The sequence below is a fragment of the Brachycentrus maculatus genome, unplaced genomic scaffold (genome assembly GCF_059751285.1).
Source record: "Brachycentrus maculatus isolate JH-2025_06_01 unplaced genomic scaffold, ASM5975128v1 h1tg000916l, whole genome shotgun sequence".
Classification (NCBI taxonomy): Eukaryota; Metazoa; Arthropoda; class Insecta; order Trichoptera; family Brachycentridae; genus Brachycentrus; species Brachycentrus maculatus.
In genome coordinates this window covers 93823-105421 of record NW_028281641.1, presented here as the reverse complement: position 1 = coordinate 105421, position 11599 = coordinate 93823, and the positions used below count along the sequence as shown (strand labels likewise).

The 11599-nt window shown below is 27.3% G+C and overlaps 1 non-coding gene across 1 annotated transcript; it reads right to left on the bottom strand.

Moving 5' to 3' along the window:
* Positions 1-11271: 11271 nt before the first annotated feature.
* Positions 11272-11343, bottom strand: TRNAH-GUG (transfer RNA histidin (anticodon GUG)). The gene has a single exon. It is a non-coding gene; the product is annotated as a tRNA-His (tRNA).
* Positions 11344-11599: the final 256 nt, after the last annotated feature.

Genomic DNA, 11599 nt, shown 5'->3' with positions numbered 1-11599 from the left:
TGTTTTAAAATCACTATAAATATTTAATTTTAACTTGATTATAATGTATACCGGTTTCAAAGCTAACCGCTTCGTTATCAAGACTGATTAATACTTCATCAAAACTGATTAAGTCTTGATAAAGAAGCTGTTAGCTTCGAAACCGGTAGACATTGTAAGTAAGTTATAATAAAATATTTAAAATGATTTTAAAATAAAGTTACAATTTAATTATAAAATGGAGAATCAAAAGCTAGTGCTTCAAATACATATAAATTATACATAGGTATTGCATTAATTATTAATCAAACACAAGCTACATATGCTTCCGAACCTAGTCGGTAAAATATATATTTTTCAAGTGGTAAAAAAAGTGATTCATTTATAATTCAATCACATCTTACCACAAAGTGAATGACGAAACAATAAATAGCAGTTATTATACAAAGTGAACGATGAATTAAAAAAAGTATAAGCTTACAATAAAAAAAAACTTGTCACTGCTAAATAAAAGCTCTCTCAATCCAGCCTAGATGGCTATCATATGAACTATGCCATGAGATTGATCATATAGGTGCTTAGGGCACTGGATCATATAAACACAGTGTTATCCTGATTTTTTAAATTAATTTAAATTATCACTTTTTATACGTATAAAATTCATCATACCCATGTCTGACCATCACTTTACTCAATTTTGATATATTAATACAATTAATATTCGGTACATAACTAGTTATTTGTTCAACTATGCATACAATTCATTACATGGTGGATATTATGGTTGTCAATCATTTTTGTCAATTATCAAACTATGAATTTCACAAAGGTACGAATCGAGATGTTTTCAATTACTACCTTTTTCGCACGTCCCTGGTTTTTGGAGAAGTACATATCGACGAAAAAGAGTGAAAGAGTGGGTTGGCGATAGTCAGAGGCGGCTTGTGTCTCGTATTACTTATTAATAACGCGGCGTTATGATCCGCCATGCAGTACATACGTTACTCCTATGGAGAGGGGGTGGGTGAGATCGGGTAAGAGGGATGAAAAATTCTGAGAGATTGTTTGCGGGGGTTATCAGTCCGCCGATATAGTTGCTCAAAACATAATATTTTTACACTGGTATATTATATATATTAAAAACTCATAATTTGTATGTGCATGTGTAACAAAATATTGAAAATAAAGAGGATCTAGAAACAAAACGACAAGGATTCTTAAACATGCTTTAACGTAATATTAAGTGACTCTTTAATTATATAATTAAGATTCAACACTGTTATTCCCAAAAATTCTTTATCCCTTGTCTTAAAATTTGAGTTATTACATGTATCCATAATTGTAAATAAATTTATATATATATACTTATATACATATATACATATATATATATACATATATATATATATATATATATATATATATATATATATATATATATATATATATATATATATATATATATATATATATATATATATATATATATATATATATATATATATATATATATATATATATATATATATATATATATATATATATATATATATATATATATATATATATATATATATATATATATATATATATATATATATATATATATATATATATATATATATATATATATATATATATATATATATATATATACATATATATATATTTATATATGTTTATATATAAATATATATATATATATATATACACATATATATATATATATATATATATATATATATATATATATATATATATATATATATATATATATATATATATATATATATATATATATATATATATATATATATATATATATACATATGTATATATATATATACATAAATATATACACACATATATATATATATATATATATATATATATATATATATATATATATATATATATATATATATATATATATATATATATATATATATATATATATATATATATATATATATATATATATATATATATATATATATATATATATATATATATATATATATATATATATATATATATATATATATATATATATATATATATATATATTTATGTATATATATTTTTCTAACCCTTATTTGCACCCAACGGTACATAGGACACTGCATCGTATTGACGCAGTGTTATTTCAATCGTTACTTACATGGAGGCATGAAGGTGATCACTCCTGAGCTAAAAAAAATCAGTTTAAAAAAATAAAAATAATATTTAATATGTCGTGCAACTACTAATAGCAAAATCTAAAAGAAAACAAATAACTTTATGTATTGTTTCGGCAGTCAGTTCGTTGCAAAATATGTAAATTTGTTATTTAAATTTTATTTTGTAAACACCATATTTAGTGAAAAATTATTGAGACATGTGTTCCGATATGCATATTCAGCATCCGTCTCATTTTATATGACAAAAACTTCTTCATAATGACAGGTAAAGCTAGTTAAAAATATATAAGTAACAGAAAATATGCGCGGCTATGTAAACGCGCCCTTCATTTTTGTATACGAAATTTGCATACACACATAAATATCACAGAGCCAGTAGAATAAAAGGGCTTTGTACACGTATCAATAAGAACGGAGTGTAACACCGCAACCACTAAGCCATCGCCCCAATCACGGATTCGTTCCCTTCGATCCTGGCTTTTCATTGTTGAACATCCCTTTGACGGAAAAGAAAAACTTTTTGTATTTGTTTTATTAGATTTTCTTTTGATGATATTTAAACCCTTGACTTATACGCGTCCTTTTTAACGGATTGAATCAACTGTAGGTATACGGATTATCAATATGATTTTGATAAATAAATTAAAGTCAATATTGACGGTGATGGTGTCCGCCTTCGTTGTAAAGTGGTTACAGCGTTTAGCTAGGATGCTGGAGGTCCCAGGTTCGATTCCTATAAGGATTCAAAATTAGTGTAAATTCACCAAATACTTGTTCACACATCTGGGTTTCTCCATTTAGGAATTTTTTTTTACATTTTTAAGACCTCAACATAAACTAAGAAGAATGTGGAAGTCTGGGTATTTATATGGCTTATGACATGTTTTGTGACAGGTCATAAGCCCTATAAATATTGATAGGTAGTAGGACCTAATCATACCCAGACTTCCATGTTTTTCTTCATCTATGTTGAGATATTAAAAAATGCACATTTATATTTAGAACATGTGAGTTTTCGGCAGATAATATAAGGCGAAAAATTCAGTGTAAGTCAATCATTGGTAAAATGGTGAATGTGACACGTGTAGAAAGTAATCACTTAAACAAGCCTATGACTGTTCATAAGTCCAGTAAATACCTAGAGTTCCATATTTTTATTCATGTTTTTTGAGATGCAAAAAATGTAAAAATACTTAAACATTTCGCTCACTCCTTTCAAGAATGTCATAAATCAAAAATCGACAATTTTAAGTTGTGCATGTTTTCGGAATGCCCAGAAAATGTACTATATCCCAGCAAAAGAGGCATATTTTTAACTTAATATTTACCAGCTACAGGGCAGAAAGTGTTATTTTTGCATTTTGAAGAAAAGGTATTGTTTTATTATTTTTCAAATATACTAAATATTTTTCAATTGGAGAAAAAATCTTCAGGTTTTACCTAAAAAGATCTGTTGCACAGTAAAAAGTTCAATAAGTGGCTGATATTTATTTTGAATACATTGTATTATATTTTTAAACTTTAAAAACGTTCTCCTGCAAAATCAAATATTTTGATTTATGACGTTCTTGAAAGGAGTGAGCGATTTGTGAACAAGTATTTCAATACACTTAAAAGGTTTATAATAAAGTCAATAAAAAAAAGCTTTTTTGATTTTTTTAAAAATAAGAACTTAACAACTTTGCTTTGTTTCTGGCTTCTTAATTCTTGTATCAAACAAAGAACCTTAATTTTAAAAGTAATAAATTACCATAAAATTGAACGTCCAAATAAATATGTAAAAATAACAGCGTGTCCAAGTCCCCTGAGTTATAATTCCTCTTCCTGCACCAATTCAGATTTGAAACTCCTGAAATTCGGTTCAACATATTTTCTCATCTTTAGAACTTGTCATTAATAAACTTGATGGCGTGAATCTTCAGATTTCAACAGAGCTTTACATAATGATAATAAAAACTATTTAAACATGTATTCCATTTACAAAAAAGTGCACCTTCAAGCTATGTAAACACTTTGGACATTTATATTTTAAATAAATTGATAGTGGGTACATCCGGAAAACTACTGGATTCGAAGATTACTACCGATCTATCCACCTTGGAGATTAAAAGGTAGAAGAAACACAATTTTCTCTGTAGTCTAATTTATGTACATTATTTATGTCTTATTTTAAAATATGTCATTCGGAAAAAATATTAATGAAAATACTGCAATGCTAATTTACCAACCATTAATCCACTTCCCCGCAGGGGTAGACCGAGAGAATATAATGACCCAACAATTCGTCATTGCAAACATTGTTCGCCTCTAAACATTCATAGCTGCAAACCAATCCACAAGATTAAGACCACAGATTTTTTTTTACGAATTTAAAAATGAATTTTTACTTTTATTTATATTTATATTCCTCCGTAGTGTAATGGTCAGCACGCACGGAGGGTCAAATAAATATAAGTGATTATTTCACTCTAATAATTATTCAATATTATCCTGGACTGGTACCTGAAGCGGAGGGCTAATAATTGGGTATTATAAAGGTTATTAAATAGTAATAATATGTACATTTAACAAATTAATAAAAAACGCTCTGTACACTTACCAGGAAAGGAAAAACGGTCCCCGGAGTACTAATTAATTCAAAATACGAGAGCGTCAAAGAACGAATTTATAATTTTTCTAACACATAAAACAGGGTTACATACGCATGTTAAAATTCTCTTATCCATTTTGCCGTCGTTCAAATATTTACCTATAAACGGGGCAGTGTTAAATACGCGATTACGTATTCAATCGCGTGACCAATACACCCGCCTCTCCCCTCGGGACCCGCACAATTTTTATCTGACACCCCCGTGGCCATTTGACCCCCAGTTCCCCAAAAAATAAATAGATATTCGGCACTGATAAAATTTAATCACCCAGTTTTTGTTCGTTAGGAGCATCGACCGGCTTATTGTTTTAAATTACAAAAAAATACCTTTCATTTCGACACAACATTTCGAGTAGGTTTCGATTTGCCCCGAAGGGTATAGGAAAAGGAACAATCCTGATTGTAAGTGTGAAGCTGAACAGACCATTAGACACATGGTGCGAGACTGCCGGACTAAAAGTGGATCCAATAGTTCGAGAACCGAGTACTTCAACTTTGATGTGTTACTTTTGATGTGTCCAGTAGAAAAATAAATAAATCTGTATTTGGTCTACAATAATGAACGTATCATAATGAACGTGATGATAAGTGTCACCTGTCAGGGAAACAATGGATCATGTCGATACGTTCATTATTGTAGACCAAATACAGATCTAAATAAAAAAATACTGGGCTCAAGTAACACATCAAAGTTCAAGTAGCCCCGTTCTACGGTACATTGGCAAGCTTATTGCTAAAGATCAACATCTTCCGACCAACCAAAAACCGACTAGTGATATTAGAATGCGGTTGGGATGACTTTCATTGTATTTGTTTATATATCGCTCACTCCTTTCAAGAACATCATAAATCAAAAATCGTCAACTTTCAGTTGTGCGTGTTTTCGGAATGCCCAGAAAATGTACTATATTCCAGCAAATGCGGCATATTTTTAATTTAATATTTACCCGCTAAAGGGCAGAAAGTGTTGTTTTTGCATTTTGAAGAAAACGTATTGTTTATTTATTTTTTTAAATAAACTAAATGTTTTTCAAATGGAGAAAAAACCATCAGGTTTTTCTTAAAAAGATCTGTTGCACAATAAAAAGTTCAATAAAAGGCTTGATATTTATGTGTGTATGTGTGTATGTGTGTGTATGTGTGTGTGTGTGTGTGTGTGTGTGTGTGTGTGTGTGTGTGTGTGTGTATGTGTATGAATGGCTTTTCTCCCAAAATGAGCTTTCTATAAATTTGGAAAAAAAAATAATTTAATTATATAATTCAATTATTTTCCGTACATTTAAGTATTCGTTTTATTCGTGATGGATATTTTGTAGTTATTTGATTGAATCAATTCGCCCATCTTTTAAATTATTCATATCACTATTATTCACATGTTTATATATATATATTTAAAAAATAAACACTGTTTTTTTTTTAAATGCTTATCATATCATATCCTGATCTTCATTCTTATCAACTAATTATTTATTGATTACCTAAAAATAACCTTTGTGACTTTGATACTTGAATTGTAGTATCCAGATTAAATCTTGGAATATATATATAAATATATATATATATATATATATATATATATATATATATATATATATAAATATATATATATATATATATATATATATATATATATATATAAATATATATACATATATATATATATATATATATATATATATATATATATATATATATATATATATATATATATATATATATATATATATATATATATATATATATATATATATATATATATATATATATATATATATATATATATATATATAAATATATCAATAAATATATATATATATATATATATATATATATATATATATATATATATATATATATATATATATATATATATATATATATACATATATATATATGTATATATATATATATATATATATATATATATATATATATATATATATATATATATATATATTATATATATATATATATATATATATGAATATATCAATATATATATATATATATATATATATATATATATATATATATATATATATATATATATATATATATATATATATATATATATATATATATATATATATATATATATATATATATATATATATGCATATATATATATATATATATATATATATATATATATATATATATATATATATATATATATATATATAAATATATATATATATATATATATATATATATATATATATATATATATATATATACAGTGGGTGGCCATATTATTAGGGACACTTCGAATTTCCTGTAATTTTCATTTATCAATGAATTTAATGAGCAAATCATTTGGTTTTTTGATTATTTTTTTACTAATTGGGGTGCATTATTTAGAATAAAGGCACAGTTTTGTCATGGATTCAGTAATACCAATTTATTTTTATCATAAAAAGATATTACTCAATAATTTCAGAAAAATCTTAATTTTTTAGTAATTACACCCTTTGCTGCGATTACAACCTCCAAACGTCAGGGCATGCTTTTTATGCAGATTTTGGCATTGTGCCGAAGATAAGGGTTATTATGCCATACTCTGATAAAAGTTTCTATCAATTGCCGCTTGGTGGTGATGACTTATTTAACAATCTTCCGTTTCGTTAGCCCCCAAAGGTTTTCAATGGGGTTCATATCCAGTAAATTGCCCGGGCAAGGCAAAATACATACTCAACAGACGTTTTTTTCAGCCAGGAATGCGGTTATACCCCTGGTTTTATGACGCGGTAATAAGTTATGCATAAACACATACCCTTCATCACCAGGGAACCATTCTTGAGCATCGGCTGGAGCCGACTTTTTAGTGCTCGCTGGTACTGGTCTTGCCTTATGGTCCCTTCCATGATATAGAGGTGTCCCTTACCCTTGGATGAGATCACGGACCGCAACATTATGCTTACATGATGTTTTTAACTCACTCCACAAGGCAGTCCGGGTGGAATTTATCGTACAGGCACCGTCGGACGAATGAAGTTTTGCCCACCAAAATTTTAAATGTTGACTCGTCTAAGAAGCAGACTTGTAAAGTATTACCAAAATTGCATAAATATATATTTTTTATATCTGCTTATTTTATTATACGGTTACAAGTCATAAATACTTGATTCCAGTCCGAAACAGCCATATTCTGGTGTTCTTTGGCCCATAGAAGTCGTTTTTTTTTCATGCCTCAGTCAGGCGTAGTTTTTTGGTTGGACGTCGACCCATTAGATTTACATCAACTAACCGTCTCTGAACTGTCTTTTTGGAGACGTTGATTCCTTCATCGTTTATCAACAGAAATTACCAACAATTAGACAATCAATAGACTTTTTACGATTTTGGAAATAGATGGCCCTGATTTTATGGGCACCACGCGGAGTTTTGATCCTTTATCTGCCTTTTTTTCCGACGCGGGTTGATTCTAGAGGCAGGTTTTTATCAATTTTTCTTTGTATCCGATAGACTCCTGACTTCGAAACATCTGTAAGTGCTACTATTTCTCTCTAGAAATATGTGGAATGAAGCAATAAGGTTATAACTTCCCTACATTTTCTTGGAGATATGTTTGAAGACTTGCCCATACTTAAATTGAGAATATTATGGTTCAGTTCAAACTAAATAGAATTTTAACTAAAAAATAATTGAAATTAATTTATTGAATTAGCAAAACTAATAAATTATTAAACAATACTTACGTTTTTATGGTCTTGAACTTAAAAAAACTTACACAAAAATGGTTTGAAAAAATATTAACTGAGCTCACACCAATATCATTTTTCACTAATCAACATCCAAATGAAAAAAACCTTACTTTTTGATATTTTACAGTATAGATACATCTTCAAAATAATAATTATGATACCAGCAACAAATATACATAAGAAAAAACAATTGCAACGAATTAATTTGACCACAAAGTTAATTTAAACTTGAAAATTACAAAATAGTACAAGTGTCCCTAATAATTAAGTCCCTATATATATATATATATATATATACATATATATATATATATATATATATATATATATATATATATATATATATATATATATATATATATATATATATATATATATATATATATATATATATATATAACGCGGTTTAAAAATATTTTTTTACCATCTTAGCTTCACAACATTTTGAGTGTGTTCAAATACTTGTTCACAAATCTGGATTATCTTCAATCATAGGAGTTAATTTTTTAAAATATTTTTACATCTCAACAAAGATAATAAGAATGTGGAATACTGGGCATTTACGGGGCTTACGACCGTCATAAGTTAGTTCAAATTGATCGCTTAAACTAGCCTAAGACGGTCGTAAGTCCCTTAAATTTCCAGACTTCCATATTCTTCTTCATCTATAGTGAGATGTCAAAATAATAAACAATAATAAGTGATCACTTGAACCAACCTATAACCATCGATAGCCCCGTAAATTGTATTTTCCTTGAAAGAGTTTAAAGAACAATCACTTAAGTCGTTTAATTAATTTAAAGGAAAAAAACCTTACTACTTAGTTATATATAACTATAATGTTAATTCGAAAAAAAAACACAAAATGAAAAAATCACGATCATAAAATAAATTTTAATAAACTATATCGCTCACAATAAATTTTAATAAACTATGTCCGCCTCCGTAGTGTAATGGTCAGCATACTCGCCTACCCTTCTGGAGGTCCCAGGCTCGATTCCCAGGGGGGTTTAATAAATACAAGTGATTTTTTCACTCTAATATCATTTCAATATTACACTAGACTGGTACCTGAAGTGGAGGGCTGATCACCTTTCCATCATGTGTAATCGATCGAGATAACACTGCGTTTATATGAAGCAGTGCCCTATGCACCATTGGGGTGCGGTAAGAGATTATTAGTATATCGCTCACAAGCATAAACAATGAGTTTAAGTCCCTCTCCAAGTACAAGAGCTCAATTTCTTTGTAGAAGAGAACAGTCAAACTAATTTTAAGATTGTAAAGAGTAGAAATGTCTAGCAAATGAATTAAATTATTTCTAAAATAATAATTAAAAAAAATAGATTAAATAAAATTAAATAATTTAATGGCGTCCTTGAAATAAAGTAAACAAAAACACTACAACATCGGTATGAAAAGCATGGTGTTCACGAAAAATAACGTGCAATAATTCGATCAGCGTCGTTCTTACCATTAAATATTTTACGACCCCATGTTCGTGTTCCCTAATAAAGGAAGAAAACCATACTAAACAACGATACGCCATTATTCAGAATTTATCAAACATTTTAATACGAAATCTTAATTGGTACAACAGTGGCGTTAAGTGTATATAACATACATAATTTATTTCGCCTTCTTCGTCTTTTTTAACCTATTTTCATAGTGTTTGAGACAGGTAGAATTTTAAAATTATAACTTTATAAACAAGACGATTTAAACATGATAATTTTTACCCGGCAAACATACGATGATAAAAAAAGTACGATAAAATATAAGAGGCGTAATAATTACGATGTATATATATATATATATATATATATATATATATATATATATATATATATATATATATATATATATATATATATATATATATATATATATATATATATATATATATATATATATATATATATATATATATATATATATATATATATATATATATATATACACATATTCAACTCATTAAGTTAGGAATAAAATGAATTATAAAATGAAGTAAAATATAGAGGTATAGGCATTTACGGGGCTCAAATAAAGCGCAGACTATTGAATATTCTTCTTCATCTTTGATGAGGTGTCAAAAAAACCTATGATTGGAAATAAGTATTTGGACACACTCATAATGTTGTAAATGAATTATAAAAATCAATAAAAAAATTATTAGGGATCGGGTTTTCGCGATAAGAATACTAAATTATATATAATTCGTATTTTTATCAACTGATGAATATATCTGTAGTATTCGAAACTTGTCGTATCTACATTTAAAAAAACACAAAAGTGGCCTACACAAGTGTTTTTTTTTTAAATTTATTTATATTAGTAATGAAAAGAATTGTAAAAGTTAGCTACTCATTAATTTAAAAAAAATTGAAGTTTCACTTAATTGGAAAATACTAACTTAGGTTTTACAACAAAGGTATATTTCAATGCAATCCGCGTTTGCGGTCTTTAAACGTTTACGATGCGGAATGCATCGAAACACGTGTCTCAATAGATATATAAAAAAGTGGTCATAACAAAGTAAAAATTAAATTAATAATACTATCACAAAGTGACTGACGAATCAATAAACGAAATTTACGATAAAGGCAGTAAAAACAATCCAATTTTTATTATGAAATGAAATAATAAAAAAAAAACACTTTCATAATATTTCAGATAAAAATAATGTCTTTAAATAAAGTGTAATTGGACTCTTTATGTGAAAAAAAAAAAGTCACCGCCATGACAGTGTCTCTAACACTGCCGTGACCAGGAGTCGAACCTGGGTTACTACGGCCACAACGTAGGGTCCTAACCACTAGACGATCACGGCTATCGGCGACTGTGTTGAAACCGACAAAATAACGGTATTAAAATAGTGAAAAGTGACAAACCGAGCGTAAATTGAGGCGACCTACTGTAATGCCGAATCTGCAAAAATTAGAAATCGACACTTTAAGGCTTTGTTATGAATGTATTAAGAATTTAATGGTTTTAAACGATGAATTTACTTTATGTATTAATTTTAAATCAAACACAGATTTTTTGAGTCTACTAAGTTGTATTTTATTAACAATTTCTTATGTGTT